Raw genomic sequence first — 18,694 nt, forward strand, 5'->3', positions numbered from 1 at the left:
TTTCCTGTCTGAATTTGTCGCACAGAAAGTTGCAGGCCAAATATGTGTGACATTTCTGCGACTTTAGCTTCTAGAGCATTTTTACAACATTATACATAGGTGCTGAATACATAAAAAGCGACTGTTCAGCGACAGACAAGTCGCATCGGCTGAAAGTAGGCCAGAATGTCAGTCCATGTTGGAGCAGGTTTAGATACAGTCTAAAGCATAGATCTCAAAGTCTGTGCACAGAATTTAGCAAGGGCCTCGCACCTTCTGATGCATCAGGTAGGTGCACAATAGCATAGCCTAACCCTCTGTACTTTGGTCTATATTGATGCGGGACATAGACAGCCAGCTGATGACCAATCCATTAGTGCAATGGATGGCTGGAAGCATTTGTCTTTGCCTTTGCAATACCACAGAAGCAATGCATGGTCAATGTACAGCAATGACACACCTGTGTGAACAGCCAGGAGACCCCCCCCCCCATGTTATGTTACATAGTTACATAGTTAGTACGGTCGAAAAAAGACATATGTCCATCACGTTCAACCAGGGAATTAAGGGGTAGGGGTGTGGCGCGATATTGGGGAAGGGATGAGATTTTATATTTCTTCATAAGCATTAATCTTATTTTGTCAATTAGGAACATTCAGCACCCACCCGCTATCAAGGCAGCTGCCTATCATGTCATGCCCTACCTGCACAGGTGTGCTGGCTACTCAAATGATCCAATTAAGGAGGCCATTTAGTCAGCAGCAGCAGAAGTCCTGTGCCTGGACGCTCCAACAGGGGCCAGACACAAGCAGAAGCAGAAGCAGCAGAAGCAGCAGCAGCACCACCTTTTGTTTTTTGGCTGCAGCAGCAGCAAGGCCCACAGGGCTGGCTAGCTGGCTAGCCAGCAAGCAGGTAGCAATGAAAGTAGGAATCTTTCTTTTTAACCCTGTAAGGGGGTGGTGCACTGTACCCGAAGATACTGCCATATCGGGTCAATGCATAGGGCGACGGAAGCAAGCTTCGAAATCGGCCCCCGTTCTCAAAAATCCATTTAATATATGGTCCCCAGATAGGGGACGTATCAGATATTAAACTGATAAGAACAGATACTACACTTGATCTTAGCCAAAAGGCCGAGAAGCGATAACCGTGAAAGGGGCGGGCCCAACAAGGTCCCCTTCATGGGCACTATCACTGCTTGCTGTCAGGGAGGCTGCCAGACAATTTTCCATGCACACTCTGGGCTGGGGGGCAGTCAACCACCAGTACACACAGCAGAACCTAAACCCATACCATTATTGCTAAGCAGCAAGACAGGGGCCCATTGCACTCCCACGGGGCCTTTTTAAATGCAATCCATAACCCGGATTTGCCAGGAACCCTTCTTACTCCTCCTACTTGCATGTGACACTGGGCTTAGGATCTGCATAGGAAACACACACACAAGCACACACCTACCTTTGTTGCCTGCAGATGCCTCCTTGGCTGTCCCCAAACGGTATCAAACCAACACCCACGGGAAGCTGTAAGCATAGAGGACATGCCTGCACCCCATTGGACTTACCTGTGTGGGTTAAATCCGGGTTATTTGACAACCTATGGCGGTGATGGTTCTGCTCAGGCAGAGCAGTGCTGATGCTCCTCATAAAGCTGTCGCTGCTGTGAAGGTTCTAGGTGACATCACAAATCCCTTTGGTTACATACACAACAAAGCTGGGTTGTTGTTGTTTACACTCTGCAAGGCCTGTGGAAGTGAGTGACATCATAGCACTGTAGTTCTGAGGGTTCAAGATGGATGCAACAATCTCCTGTTGCTTCTATGAAGGCCGTAATAGACGACATCACCAAACAGCTCCATAGTCACATACACAGCAAAGGAGAGATGTTGTTTACACCTAGTGATGTCAGTGGTATTGAGTGACATCACAGCACAGTGCTAAGGCTCCTGGGCCTGGACACAGCAGCGGCTGCAATATCTCAACGGAGAATACGTTTATATCTATGTGTGTGTGTGCGCATATATATATATATATATATATATATATATATATATATATATATATTTCTCCGCCGAAATCACTTTTAAACCCATTTCCACCTTTTTTTCCCTTCTCTTCCTCTTACTTTTTTTTCACGTTTTTTTACGTTTTTCTCCTTTTCGCCTCTTTTCTGGGCGTATTATTCTTCTTTTTCTTCTTTTTTTTCGTCTAATGCATACCCCATCAGTGCAGCAATGCTTATTCAATACCGCCAGCAGATGGAGACACTGGGGGATAATTTTCTAAGGATTTATACTGATTTTTCCTGTCTGAATTTGTCGCACAGAAAGTTGCAGGCCAAATATGTGTGACATTTCTGCGACTTTAGCTTCTAGAGCATTTTTACAACATTATACATAGGTGCTGAATACATAAAAAGCGACTGTTCAGCGACAGACAAGTCGCATCGGCTGAAAGTAGGCCAGAATGTCAGTCCATGTTGGAGCAGGTTTAGATACAGTCTAAAGCATAGATCTCAAAGTCTGTGCACAGAATTTAGCAAGGGCCTCGCACCTTCTGATGCATCAGGTAGGTGCACAATAGCATAGCCTAACCCTCTGTACTTTGGTCTATATTGATGCGGGACATAGACAGCCAGCTGATGACCAATCCATTAGTGCAATGGATGGCTGGAAGCATTTGTCTTTGCCTTTGCAATACCACAGAAGCAATGCATGGTCAATGTACAGCAATGACACACCTGTGTGAACAGCCAGGAGACCCCCCCCCCCATGTTATGTTACATAGTTACATAGTTAGTACGGTCGAAAAAAGACATATGTCCATCACGTTCAACCAGGGAATTAAGGGGTAGGGGTGTGGCGCGATATTGGGGAAGGGATGAGATTTTATATTTCTTCATAAGCATTAATCTTATTTTGTCAATTAGGAACATTCAGCACCCACCCGCTATCAAGGCAGCTGCCTATCATGTCATGCCCTACCTGCACAGGTGTGCTGGCTACTCAAATGATCCAATTAAGGAGGCCATTTAGTCAGCAGCAGCAGAAGTCCTGTGCCTGGACGCTCCAACAGGGGCCAGACACAAGCAGAAGCAGAAGCAGCAGAAGCAGCAGCAGCACCACCTTTTGTTTTTTGGCTGCAGCAGCAGCAAGGCCCACAGGGCTGGCTAGCTGGCTAGCCAGCAAGCAGGTAGCAATGAAAGTAGGAATCTTTCTTTTTAACCCTGTAAGGGGGTGGTGCACTGTACCCGAAGATACTGCCATATCGGGTCAATGCATAGGGCGACGGAAGCAAGCTTCGAAATCGGCCCCCGTTCTCAAAAATCCATTTAATATATGGTCCCCAGATAGGGGACGTATCAGATATTAAACTGATAAGAACAGATACTACACTTGATCTTAGCCAAAAGGCCGAGAAGCGATAACCGTGAAAGGGGCGGGCCCAACAAGGTCCCCTTCATGGGCACTATCACTGCTTGCTGTCAGGGAGGCTGCCAGACAATTTTCCATGCACACTCTGGGCTGGGGGGCAGTCAACCACCAGTACACACAGCAGAACCTAAACCCATACCATTATTGCTAAGCAGCAAGACAGGGGCCCATTGCACTCCCACGGGGCCTTTTTAAATGCAATCCATAACCCGGATTTGCCAGGAACCCTTCTTACTCCTCCTACTTGCATGTGACACTGGGCTTAGGATCTGCATAGGAAACACACACACAAGCACACACCTACCTTTGTTGCCTGCAGATGCCTCCTTGGCTGTCCCCAAACGGTATCAAACCAACACCCACGGGAAGCTGTAAGCATAGAGGACATGCCTGCACCCCATTGGACTTACCTGTGTGGGTTAAATCCGGGTTATTTGACAACCTATGGCGGTGATGGTTCTGCTCAGGCAGAGCAGTGCTGATGCTCCTCATAAAGCTGTCGCTGCTGTGAAGGTTCTAGGTGACATCACAAATCCCTTTGGTTACATACACAACAAAGCTGGGTTGTTGTTGTTTACACTCTGCAAGGCCTGTGGAAGTGAGTGACATCATAGCACTGTAGTTCTGAGGGTTCAAGATGGATGCAACAATCTCCTGTTGCTTCTATGAAGGCCGTAATAGACGACATCACCAAACAGCTCCATAGTCACATACACAGCAAAGGAGAGATGTTGTTTACACCTAGTGATGTCAGTGGTATTGAGTGACATCACAGCACAGTGCTAAGGCTCCTGGGCCTGGACACAGCAGCGGCTGCAATATCTCAACGGAGAATACGTTTATATATATGTGTGTGTGTGCGCATATATATATATATATATATATATATATATATATATATTTCTCCGCCGAAATCACTTTTAAACCCATTTCCACCTTTTTTTCCCTTCTCTTCCTCTTACTTTTTTTTCACGTTTTTTTACGTTTTTCTCCTTTTCGCCTCTTTTCTGGGCGTATTATTCTTCTTTTTCTTCTTTTTTTTCGTCTAATGCATACCCCATCAGTGCAGCAATGCTTATTCAATACCGCCAGCAGATGGAGACACTGGGGGATAATTTTCTAAGGATTTATACTGATTTTTCCTGTCTGAATTTGTCGCACAGAAAGTTGCAGGCCAAATATGTGTGACATTTCTGCGACTTTAGCTTCTAGAGCATTTTTACAACATTATACATAGGTGCTGAATACATAAAAAGCGACTGTTCAGCGACAGACAAGTCGCATCGGCTGAAAGTAGGCCAGAATGTCAGTCCATGTTGGAGCAGGTTTAGATACAGTCTAAAGCATAGATCTCAAAGTCTGTGCACAGAATTTAGCAAGGGCCTCGCACCTTCTGATGCATCAGGTAGGTGCACAATAGCATAGCCTAACCCTCTGTACTTTGGTCTATATTGATGCGGGACATAGACAGCCAGCTGATGACCAATCCATTAGTGCAATGGATGGCTGGAAGCATTTGTCTTTGCCTTTGCAATACCACAGAAGCAATGCATGGTCAATGTACAGCAATGACACACCTGTGTGAACAGCCAGGAGACCCCCCCCCCCATGTTATGTTACATAGTTACATAGTTAGTACGGTCGAAAAAAGACATATGTCCATCACGTTCAACCAGGGAATTAAGGGGTAGGGGTGTGGCGCGATATTGGGGAAGGGATGAGATTTTATATTTCTTCATAAGCATTAATCTTATTTTGTCAATTAGGAACATTCAGCACCCACCCGCTATCAAGGCAGCTGCCTATCATGTCATGCCCTACCTGCACAGGTGTGCTGGCTACTCAAATGATCCAATTAAGGAGGCCATTTAGTCAGCAGCAGCAGAAGTCCTGTGCCTGGACGCTCCAACAGGGGCCAGACACAAGCAGAAGCAGAAGCAGCAGAAGCAGCAGCAGCACCACCTTTTGTTTTTTGGCTGCAGCAGCAGCAAGGCCCACAGGGCTGGCTAGCTGGCTAGCCAGCAAGCAGGTAGCAATGAAAGTAGGAATCTTTCTTTTTAACCCTGTAAGGGGGTGGTGCACTGTACCCAAAGATACTGCCATATCGGGTCAATGCATAGGGCGACGGAAGCAAGCTTCGAAATCGGCCCCCGTTCTCAAAAATCCATTTAATATATGGTCCCCAGATAGGGGACGTATCAGATATTAAACTGATAAGAACAGATACTACACTTGATCTTAGCCAAAAGGCCGAGAAGCGATAACCGTGAAAGGGGCGGGCCCAACAAGGTCCCCTTCATGGGCACTATCACTGCTTGCTGTCAGGGAGGCTGCCAGACAATTTTCCATGCACACTCTGGGCTGGGGGGCAGGCAACCACCAGTACACACAGCAGAACCTAAACCCATACCATTATTGCTAAGCAGCAAGACAGGGGCCCATTGCACTCCCACGGGGCCTTTTTAAATGCAATCCATAACCCGGATTTGCCAGGAACCCTTCTTACTCCTCCTACTTGCATGTGACACTGGGCTTAGGATCTGCATAGGAAACACACACACAAGCACACACCTACCTTTGTTGCCTGCAGATGCCTCCTTGGCTGTCCCCAAACGGTATCAAACCAACACCCACGGGAAGCTGTAAGCATAGAGGACATGCCTGCACCCCATTGGACTTACCTGTGTGGGTTAAATCCGGGTTATTTGACAACCTATGGCGGTGATGGTTCTGCTCAGGCAGAGCAGTGCTGATGCTCCTCATAAAGCTGTCGCTGCTGTGAAGGTTCTAGGTGACATCACAAATCCCTTTGGTTACATACACAACAAAGCTGGGTTGTTGTTGTTTACACTCTGCAAGGCCTGTGGAAGTGAGTGACATCATAGCACTGTAGTTCTGAGGGTTCAAGATGGATGCAACAATCTCCTGTTGCTTCTATGAAGGCCGTAATAGACGACATCACCAAACAGCTCCATAGTCACATACACAGCAAAGGAGAGATGTTGTTTACACCTAGTGATGTCAGTGGTATTGAGTGACATCACAGCACAGTGCTAAGGCTCCTGGGCCTGGACACAGCAGCGGCTGCAATATCTCAACGGAGAATACGTTTATATCTATGTGTGTGTGTGCGCATATATATATATATATATATATATATATATATATATATATATATATATATTTCTCCGCCGAAATCACTTTTAAACCCATTTCCACCTTTTTTTCCCTTCTCTTCCTCTTACTTTTTTTTCACGTTTTTTTACGTTTTTCTCCTTTTCGCCTCTTTTCTGGGCGTATTATTCTTCTTTTTCTTCTTTTTTTTCGTCTAATGCATACCCCATCAGTGCAGCAATGCTTATTCAATACCGCCAGCAGATGGAGACACTGGGGGATAATTTTCTAAGGATTTATACTGATTTTTCCTGTCTGAATTTGTCGCACAGAAAGTTGCAGGCCAAATATGTGGGACATTTCTGCGACTTTAGCTTCTAGAGCATTTTTACAACATTATACATAGGTGCTGAATACATAAAAAGCGACTGTTCAGCGACAGACAAGTCGCATCGGCTGAAAGTAGGCCAGAATGTCAGTCCATGTTGGAGCAGGTTTAGATACAGTCTAAAGCATAGATCTCAAAGTCTGTGCACAGAATTTAGCAAGGGCCTCGCACCTTCTGATGCATCAGGTAGGTGCACAATAGCATAGCCTAACCCTCTGTACTTTGGTCTATATTGATGCGGGACATAGACAGCCAGCTGATGACCAATCCATTAGTGCAATGGATGGCTGGAAGCATTTGTCTTTGCCTTTGCAATACCACAGAAGCAATGCATGGTCAATGTACAGCAATGACACACCTGTGTGAACAGCCAGGAGACCCCCCCCCCCATGTTATGTTACATAGTTACATAGTTAGTACGGTCGAAAAAAGACATATGTCCATCACGTTCAACCAGGGAATTAAGGGGTAGGGGTGTGGCGCGATATTGGGGAAGGGATGAGATTTTATATTTCTTCATAAGCATTAATCTTATTTTGTCAATTAGGAACATTCAGCACCCACCCGCTATCAAGGCAGCTGCCTATCATGTCATGCCCTACCTGCACAGGTGTGCTGGCTACTCAAATGATCCAATTAAGGAGGCCATTTAGTCAGCAGCAGCAGAAGTCCTGTGCCTGGACGCTCCAACAGGGGCCAGACACAAGCAGAAGCAGAAGCAGCAGCAGCACCACCTTTTGTTTTTTGGCTGCAGCAGCAGCAAGGCCCACAGGGCTGGCTAGCTGGCTAGCCAGCAAGCAGGTAGCAATGAAAGTAGGAATCTTTCTTTTTAACCCTGTAAGGGGGTGGTGCACTGTACCCGAAGATACTGCCATATCGGGTCAATGCATAGGGCGACGGAAGCAAGCTTCGAAATCGGCCCCCGTTCTCAAAAATCCATTTAATATATGGTCCCCAGATAGGGGACGTATCAGATATTAAACTGATAAGAACAGATACTACACTTGATCTTAGCCAAAAGGCCGAGAAGCGATAACCGTGAAAGGGGCGGGCCCAACAAGGTCCCCTTCATGGGCACTATCACTGCTTGCTGTCAGGGAGGCTGCCAGACAATTTTCCATGCACACTCTGGGCTGGGGGGCAGTCAACCACCAGTACACACAGCAGAACCTAAACCCATACCATTATTGCTAAGCAGCAAGACAGGGGCCCATTGCACTCCCACGGGGCCTTTTTAAATGCAATCCATAACCCGGATTTGCCAGGAACCCTTCTTACTCCTCCTACTTGCATGTGACACTGGGCTTAGGATCTGCATAGGAAACACACACACAAGCACACACCTACCTTTGTTGCCTGCAGATGCCTCCTTGGCTGTCCCCAAACGGTATCAAACCAACACCCACGGGAAGCTGTAAGCATAGAGGACATGCCTGCACCCCATTGGACTTACCTGTGTGGGTTAAATCCGGGTTATTTGACAACCTATGGCGGTGATGGTTCTGCTCAGGCAGAGCAGTGCTGATGCTCCTCATAAAGCTGTCGCTGCTGTGAAGGTTCTAGGTGACATCACAAATCCCTTTGGTTACATACACAACAAAGCTGGGTTGTTGTTGTTTACACTCTGCAAGGCCTGTGGAAGTGAGTGACATCATAGCACTGTAGTTCTGAGGGTTCAAGATGGATGCAACAATCTCCTGTTGCTTCTATGAAGGCCGTAATAGACGACATCACCAAACAGCTCCATAGTCACATACACAGCAAAGGAGAGATGTTGTTTACACCTAGTGATGTCAGTGGTATTGAGTGACATCACAGCACAGTGCTAAGGCTCCTGGGCCTGGACACAGCAGCGGCTGCAATATCTCAACGGAGAATACGTTTATATCTATGTGTGTGTGTGCGCATATATATATATATATATATATATATATATATATATATTTCTCCGCCGAAATCACTTTTAAACCCATTTCCACCTTTTTTTCCCTTCTCTTCCTCTTACTTTTTTTTCACGTTTTTTTACGTTTTTCTCCTTTTCGCCTCTTTTCTGGGCGTATTATTCTTCTTTTTCTTCTTTTTTTTCGTCTAATGCATACCCCATCAGTGCAGCAATGCTTATTCAATACCGCCAGCAGATGGAGACACTGGGGGATAATTTTCTAAGGATTTATACTGATTTTTCCTGTCTGAATTTGTCGCACAGAAAGTTGCAGGCCAAATATGTGTGACATTTCTGCGACTTTAGCTTCTAGAGCATTTTTACAACATTATACATAGGTGCTGAATACATAAAAAGCGACTGTTCAGCGACAGACAAGTCGCATCGGCTGAAAGTAGGCCAGAATGTCAGTCCATGTTGGAGCAGGTTTAGATACAGTCTAAAGCATAGATCTCAAAGTCTGTGCACAGAATTTAGCAAGGGCCTCGCACCTTCTGATGCATCAGGTAGGTGCACAATAGCATAGCCTAACCCTCTGTACTTTGGTCTATATTGATGCGGGACATAGACAGCCAGCTGATGACCAATCCATTAGTGCAATGGATGGCTGGAAGCATTTGTCTTTGCCTTTGCAATACCACAGAAGCAATGCATGGTCAATGTACAGCAATGACACACCTGTGTGAACAGCCAGGAGACCCCCCCCCCCCATGTTATGTTACATAGTTACATAGTTAGTACGGTCGAAAAAAGACATATGTCCATCACGTTCAACCAGGGAATTAAGGGGTAGGGGTGTGGCGCGATATTGGGGAAGGGATGAGATTTTATATTTCTTCATAAGCATTAATCTTATTTTGTCAATTAGGAACATTCAGCACCCACCCGCTATCAAGGCAGCTGCCTATCATGTCATGCCCTACCTGCACAGGTGTGCTGGCTACTCAAATGATCCAATTAAGGAGGCCATTTAGTCAGCAGCAGCAGAAGTCCTGTGCCTGGACGCTCCAACAGGGGCCAGACACAAGCAGAAGCAGAAGCAGCAGAAGCAGCAGCAGCACCACCTTTTGTTTTTTGGCTGCAGCAGCAGCAAGGCCCACAGGGCTGGCTAGCTGGCTAGCCAGCAAGCAGGTAGCAATGAAAGTAGGAATCTTTCTTTTTAACCCTGTAAGGGGGTGGTGCACTGTACCCGAAGATACTGCCATATCGGGTCAATGCATAGGGCGACGGAAGCAAGCTTCGAAATCGGCCCCCGTTCTCAAAAATCCATTTAATATATGGTCCCCAGATAGGGGACGTATCAGATATTAAACTGATAAGAACAGATACTACACTTGATCTTAGCCAAAAGGCCGAGAAGCGATAACCGTGAAAGGGGCGGGCCCAACAAGGTCCCCTTCATGGGCACTATCACTGCTTGCTGTCAGGGAGGCTGCCAGACAATTTTCCATGCACACTCTGGGCTGGGGGGCAGTCAACCACCAGTACACACAGCAGAACCTAAACCCATACCATTATTGCTAAGCAGCAAGACAGGGGCCCATTGCACTCCCACGGGGCCTTTTTAAATGCAATCCATAACCCGGATTTGCCAGGAACCCTTCTTACTCCTCCTACTTGCATGTGACACTGGGCTTAGGATCTGCATAGGAAACACACACACAAGCACACACCTACCTTTGTTGCCTGCAGATGCCTCCTTGGCTGTCCCCAAACGGTATCAAACCAACACCCACGGGAAGCTGTAAGCATAGAGGACATGCCTGCACCCCATTGGACTTACCTGTGTGGGTTAAATCCGGGTTATTTGACAACCTATGGCGGTGATGGTTCTGCTCAGGCAGAGCAGTGCTGATGCTCCTCATAAAGCTGTCGCTGCTGTGAAGGTTCTAGGTGACATCACAAATCCCTTTGGTTACATACACAACAAAGCTGGGTTGTTGTTGTTTACACTCTGCAAGGCCTGTGGAAGTGAGTGACATCATAGCACTGTAGTTCTGAGGGTTCAAGATGGATGCAACAATCTCCTGTTGCTTCTATGAAGGCCGTAATAGACGACATCACCAAACAGCTCCATAGTCACATACACAGCAAAGGAGAGATGTTGTTTACACCTAGTGATGTCAGTGGTATTGAGTGACATCACAGCACAGTGCTAAGGCTCCTGGGCCTGGACACAGCAGCGGCTGCAATATCTCAACGGAGAATACGTTTATATCTATGTGTGTGTGTGCGCATATATATATATATATATATATATATATATATATATATTTCTCCGCCGAAATCACTTTTAAACCCATTTCCACCTTTTTTTCCCTTCTCTTCCTCTTACTTTTTTTTCACGTTTTTTTACGTTTTTCTCCTTTTCGCCTCTTTTCTGGGCGTATTATTCTTCTTTTTCTTCTTTTTTTTCGTCTAATGCATACCCCATCAGTGCAGCAATGCTTATTCAATACCGCCAGCAGATGGAGACACTGGGGGATAATTTTCTAAGGATTTATACTGATTTTTCCTGTCTGAATTTGTCGCACAGAAAGTTGCAGGCCAAATATGTGTGACATTTCTGCGACTTTAGCTTCTAGAGCATTTTTACAACATTATACATAGGTGCTGAATACATAAAAAGCGACTGTTCAGCGACAGACAAGTCGCATCGGCTGAAAGTAGGCCAGAATGTCAGTCCATGTTGGAGCAGGTTTAGATACAGTCTAAAGCATAGATCTCAAAGTCTGTGCACAGAATTTAGCAAGGGCCTCGCACCTTCTGATGCATCAGGTAGGTGCACAATAGCATAGCCTAACCCTCTGTACTTTGGTCTATATTGATGCGGGACATAGACAGCCAGCTGATGACCAATCCATTAGTGCAATGGATGGCTGGAAGCATTTGTCTTTGCCTTTGCAATACCACAGAAGCAATGCATGGTCAATGTACAGCAATGACACACCTGTGTGAACAGCCAGGAGACCCCCCCCCCCATGTTATGTTACATAGTTACATAGTTAGTACGGTCGAAAAAAGACATATGTCCATCACGTTCAACCAGGGAATTAAGGGGTAGGGGTGTGGCGCGATATTGGGGAAGGGATGAGATTTTATATTTCTTCATAAGCATTAATCTTATTTTGTCAATTAGGAACATTCAGCACCCACCCGCTATCAAGGCAGCTGCCTATCATGTCATGCCCTACCTGCACAGGTGTGCTGGCTACTCAAATGATCCAATTAAGGAGGCCATTTAGTCAGCAGCAGCAGAAGTCCTGTGCCTGGACGCTCCAACAGGGGCCAGACACAAGCAGAAGCAGAAGCAGCAGAAGCAGCAGCAGCACCACCTTTTGTTTTTTGGCTGCAGCAGCAGCAAGGCCCACAGGGCTGGCTAGCTGGCTAGCCAGCAAGCAGGTAGCAATGAAAGTAGGAATCTTTCTTTTTAACCCTGTAAGGGGGTGGTGCACTGTACCCGAAGATACTGCCATATCGGGTCAATGCATAGGGCGACGGAAGCAAGCTTCGAAATCGGCCCCCGTTCTCAAAAATCCATTTAATATATGGTCCCCAGATAGGGGACGTATCAGATATTAAACTGATAAGAACAGATTTTTTTTTTTTTAACTTGACTACCCTTACGGGGGCAACTTTATTAAAAATTAAATAATGTTAACAAAGTTGTGCAAATATGTCAATAAATACAGTTACATATAAATAACATATTTACAACATATTAAAACATAAAATGGGCACTTGGTGGCTTTACAAGATAGAATTCCATTCTTTTAAAAACCATTTTCTAGATAAAAGCGGAAATCTCTTCTTGTCTAAAAGATAGTACTGGTACATTTCATAAAAACAGATAGATAAAATGTCCTTCACAGATAAAACCTCATGCTTGAACAATAAAATATTCCTGGCCTTCCACAGAGCTGCCTTCACACAGTTTATGATCTTCCATGCAATAGTCTCTTGAGTCCGTGTTGGGCATTCCAGGCAACCATAAAAAAACACTGCAATATTTAAGTCTTTTAGTCCAGTTATCCTTTTTACCAGAGGGAGTATCTTTGTCCATATTTTCTGCGAGTAAAAACAAGTCCATATTAGATGGTGCACGGTCTCCTCTTGTCGGCATCCCTCCCTCGGGCAGGTTGCAGAGTTGGATAATCCTCTTCGGTGCTGGAATGCCCGGCATGGAAGACACTCGTGTGCGCAGCTCCAGGCCAGGTCCTTCTGTGAATTAAAAAGATAATTAATACTCAACATCTTCCAAATCTGTATACACTTCTGTTCGTTAAAATTTTTGATGGGAGTCACGGTACTGGTTTCTTTTATTTCCTTTAGTAGTTTTTTGCTATTGCACAGATCCTGAACCCTTTTACCTTTAAAATTATATAAGTTTAAAATTTTTCCTAAAATCATGTATTGAGGGGGTAAATTCAAAGAATAAGGGCAACTTAAAACTGTAGAAAACCAGCCGTTCCTCCGCATAAAATAACCAGTATTAAAACGAACAAAATAAGACCAGTAGCTATCTTTAAAAACAGTAGTAAAACACATGCTAAAAAACTTTATTAAAAGGAAAGCTTTAAAATCTGGAAAATCCTTACCGCCCCTGGAGTTCGGTTTTATCACAATTTGTCTCTTTAATTTTTCGCTCTTAGAACTCCAAAAGAAAGTAAAACAAGCTTTTGTTATTTTCTTTAGAACCATTTCGGGGGGTGGGAAAACCAGACTTAAATACAATAAAATAGGTAAAAGCACCATTTTTGTAATTAAAACCTTCCCTTCCATTGTAAGTTCTCGCATGTTCCACATACATATTTTCTTATTTATTTTTTGAGCCACCAAGTCCCAGCTATTAAAACCATTATTAGACTCGTCAAAGGAGACACCTAAAATCTGCACCGACTCAGACACAGGGACGGGCACATCATACACAGGCATTCCGCCTATGTTTAAAATGTTACTTTTGTTAAAATTGACTTTAAAACCGGAGGCACAATTAAAATATTGAATCTGTTTTAGCGTCTTCTGAAGCGATGGGGTGTCCCTGCAAAACACCGCAACATCGTCCATGTACCCCACTACCTTCGCCTCTAGTCCCCCTCCTCCTGGCAGGGGGACTCCATGGATCTGCTTATCCTTTCGTATTGTACATAAAAGAGGCTCTATTGCGCAAATGAAGAGTAGTGGGGACAAGGGACACCCCTGCTTCACTCCGGAATTTAAAATCACGCCCTGTGTCTTAAAACCATTTACTAAAATTTTACTAGTACAGTTATCATAAAAAGCTCTAAGAGACAATAAAAAGCCATCAGGTATACCCATTTTCTCTAAAACCTTAAAAAGATAAAAATGTGACACCCTGTCGAAAGCTTTTTCAAAATCTATGGATAAAACCGCCAGCTTTCCTTTTCTTAATTTGGTGTCGCTAATTACATCCTTTAAAAGGTTTAGGTTCTCCCATAAACTCCTCCCAGGCACCCCACAGACTTGGTTTGTATGAATTATTTTATGGATTACGTTCTTTAAGCGGTTAGCACACAGTTTCGCCATTATTTTATAGTCGCAGTTCAGAAGGGTGATTGGTCTCCAGTTTTTGAGTTCCGACCGGTCTCCCTTTTTGAATAGCAGGGAGACATCACCCTTCTTCCATGAGCCTGGGAGGATTTTAGACTTAAAGACTTCCGTAAAAAGGGAGAACAAATCTTCTTTTAAAATACCATAAAAAGTAACATAAAATTCAATGGGTATACCATCCGGCCCAGGCACTTTACCTGTTTTAAAACTCTTGACGGTCTCTAAAATCTCCTGCTCTGAAATATTCTGCAATAAAAAAGACTGTGAGACAGGATCTAAAAAATTGGTGATCTCCTTTAACGAGTCATTCATAAAACATTCATCAATGTGTTTTACATTAAAAAGATCCGCATAAAACTCTTGCACCTTTTTTAAAATACCCTGTACATCATTCACTCCTTCAATGTTTTCTATTAACCTTCTATTTTCATGTATTTTCTTAAAAAAATACCTGGAGCAGGTCTCGTTTTCCTCAAGATGCTGTATTCGAGACCTAAAGATAATTTCTTTTCCTTTCTGCTCCAGGCACTTAGTTATTTCTTTTTTAAGATCATGTACCTCCTTCTCCACCTCCATCCCATGTGCTCTGAATTTGTACAGGGTTTGCAGACGAGTATTTAGGATATTATAAAATTCACGTTTTTCTTTAGCTTTCCTAACCCCAACACGGATAAAAAATTCTTTTATTTTTAGTTTCATTTTTTCCCACCAGATACTGGTGGGAGTGTTGGGGTCTTTTACTCGTCTGCATTCCTTGTAAAAGGTGATAAAATCTGATAAAACCTGCGGATCTTCTAAAAGGGACACGTTTAACTTCCAGGCATTCCTACCAGTTCTCCTTTTAAAATCACTTTTAACTTTAAAATACAATAATTTATGGTCAGAAAAAACATTGGTAAAAAGATCACAGTTAAAAGGCAGTACTTGATAAGAACAAAAAATAAAATCTATCCTGGAGCTACAGCTTGCATTGCTCCAGGTAACACCGTCTTCCTCTGGTACGTTAAAATTACATTTTTTAAAAACATCAATGAGATTAAAATCTAAAATCAAGTTTTTTAACATAAAAGACGTCTTATCATAGTTCCTACTCACTGCGTTCGAAAAACGGCGTTCTCCCCTTAAAATACAATTAAAATCACCTGATAAAACAAGAGGACTAGAATTGTTAATAAAAAGGGGTAAAATCTCCAACATTTTTATTCTTTCATTCTTATCAGGAGAACCATAAAAATTTAAAAACTGCCATTTAATACCATTAATAAAAGCGCTGACCAATAAAATTCTGCCTGGTAAAATTTCGTTAAAACTCTCAATTAAAACGTTCCCTTTAAAAAGTATGGCGACCCCTGCTGATCTGGACTCATTTGATCCAGACCAGACTGATGGACCGTGCACCCAATCATCTTCATATTCTTTATAATTTAATCTGTGCGGGATGCCACATTCCTGCAGGAAAAGGACGGAAGCAGCAAAAACCGACAAGTAATTAAATAGGGCAACCCTTCTTACTCTGGCGCTCACACTTCTCACGTTCAAGGACAGACCGGACAACTCAGCCATGGGAATGTACAAGAAAACGTCTTACACCTCTGATTCCCCCTCCGAAGCCTCATACCCCCCAAAATCTGACTCAACTGTACGCATAGAGGAAGCAGGAGAGGAGGCACCATCACTCAGCCGACCCCCCTCCTCCATCATGATTGAGGCATAGTTGTTCTCGGGCATCCTGGCAATCAGGGCTCCAGACTCTTTGGGTTCTTCCACCTCTTGCCCCTCCATAGGGGTCGGGTGTTCACTTAGTTCCGTCTCTGGTACCTCAGAGACGGTCACCCCTGAAACCTCCTCCTGGCAGGGAGGAGAGGGGGTATCCCCTATGGGGACCTGTGGAGGAACGTCACTTGGGTTCCCTGCATCCGCAGGTACTTCCATCGGCTCCCCCTGGACCGCCTCCGAATAGAGTCTTCTGGAGCCCCTCCGCCTTTTAACCTTCACCTCTCCACCCGGGTCATCGCTCTCAGGGGGACCCTGAGCCAGAGGTTGCTGAGGAGCGGATTCGGCCGTCGTCCGCTCCTCTCTTAACCCAGCATGCTCCTGGGGGCCAGTTTTTTCACCACTTGCACGTTTTTTGGCCATCCTCTGCTCTTTAGGGTCCCCTCCTTTTGCCTGAGGGGGGTCTTTCTCCTTCTCCATCTCACCGCTTACCTCTTGTGGGGGGGTAATCACTGGCTCTGCTTGCCTCGGCTGGTGTCCCGGTTGCTGTCCTTGCTGCCTCCAGGGTTGCCACTGCTGCTCCGTCCTATGTCTGTGGGGACAAGAGGAGAAAAGGTGACCGAATTGTTGACAGAAATTGCACCTCCCAGTTTTCTTTTGTGTGTCCATATCTGTGACACTTCCTGCAGTAGCTTGGCATCCCCGCATAAAAGAGGTCGCCACACATATTATTTATTTTAAAACGAGCTGGTGGTAGTTGTATTCCCCCTGGCAATCTGTCATCTTTTTTGCATGTAACCTGAAATCTCCACTTAGATGTCCAGATGCCACAGCTGTTCATGATTTTTCCTCTGCACTCAACCTTACTAAAATAGACTTGTAAAAACAACTCAACATCGTGTAGGTTGGCGAAAGGGGAATACATCTTTACTACCACCAGCTTAATATCGTCTAGAACGTGCTCAATAATCCGGACACCCTGAAGCTTTTTGTCTTTACTCGCAGCAGCTCTGGTAACAAAATCTCTGTGGATGCCATTTTGTGTGAACGTCACATCAAAAATTTTACGCTTCGGGTAGTCCTGGATTGCCAATATCTCGCCCTTCTGTATTCCGAAAACTCCTCCGAGCACGTCCTCTACTACGAATTTCAAATCGTCCGCCCTTTTGGTATCATCCGTGAGAATGACTCTCACGGTGTTTTTGATCCTTGCGTATGCCGGCACAGAACCTGGATCCGGATCATCATCCATGGTTCTAACCTCTCTCCACCCAAAGGTCTTGAGAGGCGATCGCTACTCGTTACCCTGGGACTAGGCCCTCTCCCCAATAGCAACAAGTGGGTGAAGCCCAGGCAATAAACCTGGGCGATCCCACAAGGCCGAGGAGAGGGGTACCCGAGTACCTTCTGACCAGATCTCCTGTATTACTACACTTGATCTTAGCCAAAAGGCCGAGAAGCGATAACCGTGAAAGGGGCGGGCCCAACAAGGTCCCCTTCATGGGCACTATCACTGCTTGCTGTCAGGGAGGCTGCCAGACAATTTTCCATGCACACTCTGGGCTGGGGGGCAGTCAACCACCAGTACACACAGCAGAACCTAAACCCATACCATTATTGCTAAGCAGCAAGACAGGGGCCCATTGCACTCCCACGGGGCCTTTTTAAATGCAATCCATAACCCGGATTTGCCAGGAACCCTTCTTACTCCTCCTACTTGCATGTGACACTGGGCTTAGGATCTGCATAGGAAACACACACACAAGCACACACCTACCTTTGTTGCCTGCAGATGCCTCCTTGGCTGTCCCCAAACGGTATCAAACCAACACCCACGGGAAGCTGTAAGCATAGAGGACATGCCTGCACCCCATTGGACTTACCTGTGTGGGTTAAATCCGGGTTATTTGACAACCTATGGCGGTGATGGTTCTGCTCAGGCAGAGCAGTGCTGATGCTCCTCATAAAGCTGTCGCTGCTGTGAAGGTTCTAGGTGACATCACAAATCCCTTTGGTTACATACACAACAAAGCTGGGTTGTTGTTGTTTACACTCTGCAAGGCCTGTGGAAGTGAGTGACATCATAGCACTGTAGTTCTGAGGGTTCAAGATGGATGCAACAATCTCCTGTTGCTTCTATGAAGGCCGTAATAGACGACATCACCAAACAGCTCCATAGTCACATACACAGCAAAGGAGAGATGTTGTTTACACCTAGTGATGTCAGTGGTATTGAGTGACATCACAGCACAGTGCTAAGGCTCCTGGGCCTGGACACAGCAGCGGCTGCAATATCTCAACGGAGAATACGTTTATATCTATGTGTGTGTGTGCGCATATATATATATATATATATATATATATATATATATATATATATATTTCTCCGCCGAAATCACTTTTAAACCCATTTCCACCTTTTTTTCCCTTCTCTTCCTCTTACTTTTTTTTCACGTTTTTTTACGTTTTTCTCCTTTTCGCCTCTTTTCTGGGCGTATTATTCTTCTTTTTCTTCTTTTTTTTCGTCTAATGCATACCCCATCAGTGCAGCAAT

At 44.9% G+C, this 18,694-nt stretch overlaps 5 non-coding genes and 2 pseudogenes across 5 annotated transcripts; all 7 read right to left on the reverse strand.

The window, feature by feature from the left end:
* Positions 1–933: 933 nt before the first annotated feature.
* On the reverse strand, positions 934–1,124 carry LOC130345243 (U2 spliceosomal RNA). The gene has a single exon (XR_008883981.1). It is a non-coding gene; the product is annotated as a U2 spliceosomal RNA (small nuclear RNA).
* Positions 1,125–3,212: 2,088 nt separating this feature from the next.
* LOC130345245 (U2 spliceosomal RNA) lies at positions 3,213–3,403 on the reverse strand. Its single transcript, XR_008883982.1, has one exon. It is a non-coding gene; the product is annotated as a U2 spliceosomal RNA (small nuclear RNA).
* Positions 3,404–5,483: 2,080 nt separating this feature from the next.
* Positions 5,484–5,674, reverse strand: LOC130345257 (U2 spliceosomal RNA). The gene has a single exon (XR_008883993.1). It is a non-coding gene; the product is annotated as a U2 spliceosomal RNA (small nuclear RNA).
* Positions 5,675–7,757: 2,083 nt separating this feature from the next.
* LOC130345246 (U2 spliceosomal RNA) lies at positions 7,758–7,948 on the reverse strand. The gene has a single exon (XR_008883983.1). It is a non-coding gene; the product is annotated as a U2 spliceosomal RNA (small nuclear RNA).
* A 2,081-nt stretch (positions 7,949–10,029) lies between these two features.
* LOC130345247 (U2 spliceosomal RNA) lies at positions 10,030–10,220 on the reverse strand. Its single transcript, XR_008883984.1, has one exon. It is a non-coding gene; the product is annotated as a U2 spliceosomal RNA (small nuclear RNA).
* Positions 10,221–12,300: 2,080 nt separating this feature from the next.
* On the reverse strand, positions 12,301–12,507 carry LOC130345264 (U2 spliceosomal RNA; annotated as a pseudogene).
* A 4,964-nt stretch (positions 12,508–17,471) lies between these two features.
* Positions 17,472–17,604, reverse strand: LOC130345271 (U2 spliceosomal RNA; annotated as a pseudogene).
* Positions 17,605–18,694: the final 1,090 nt, after the last annotated feature.

The sequence above is a fragment of the Hyla sarda genome, unplaced genomic scaffold (assembly GCF_029499605.1).
Source record: "Hyla sarda isolate aHylSar1 unplaced genomic scaffold, aHylSar1.hap1 scaffold_749, whole genome shotgun sequence".
NCBI lineage: Eukaryota > Metazoa > Chordata > Amphibia > Anura > Hylidae > Hyla > Hyla sarda.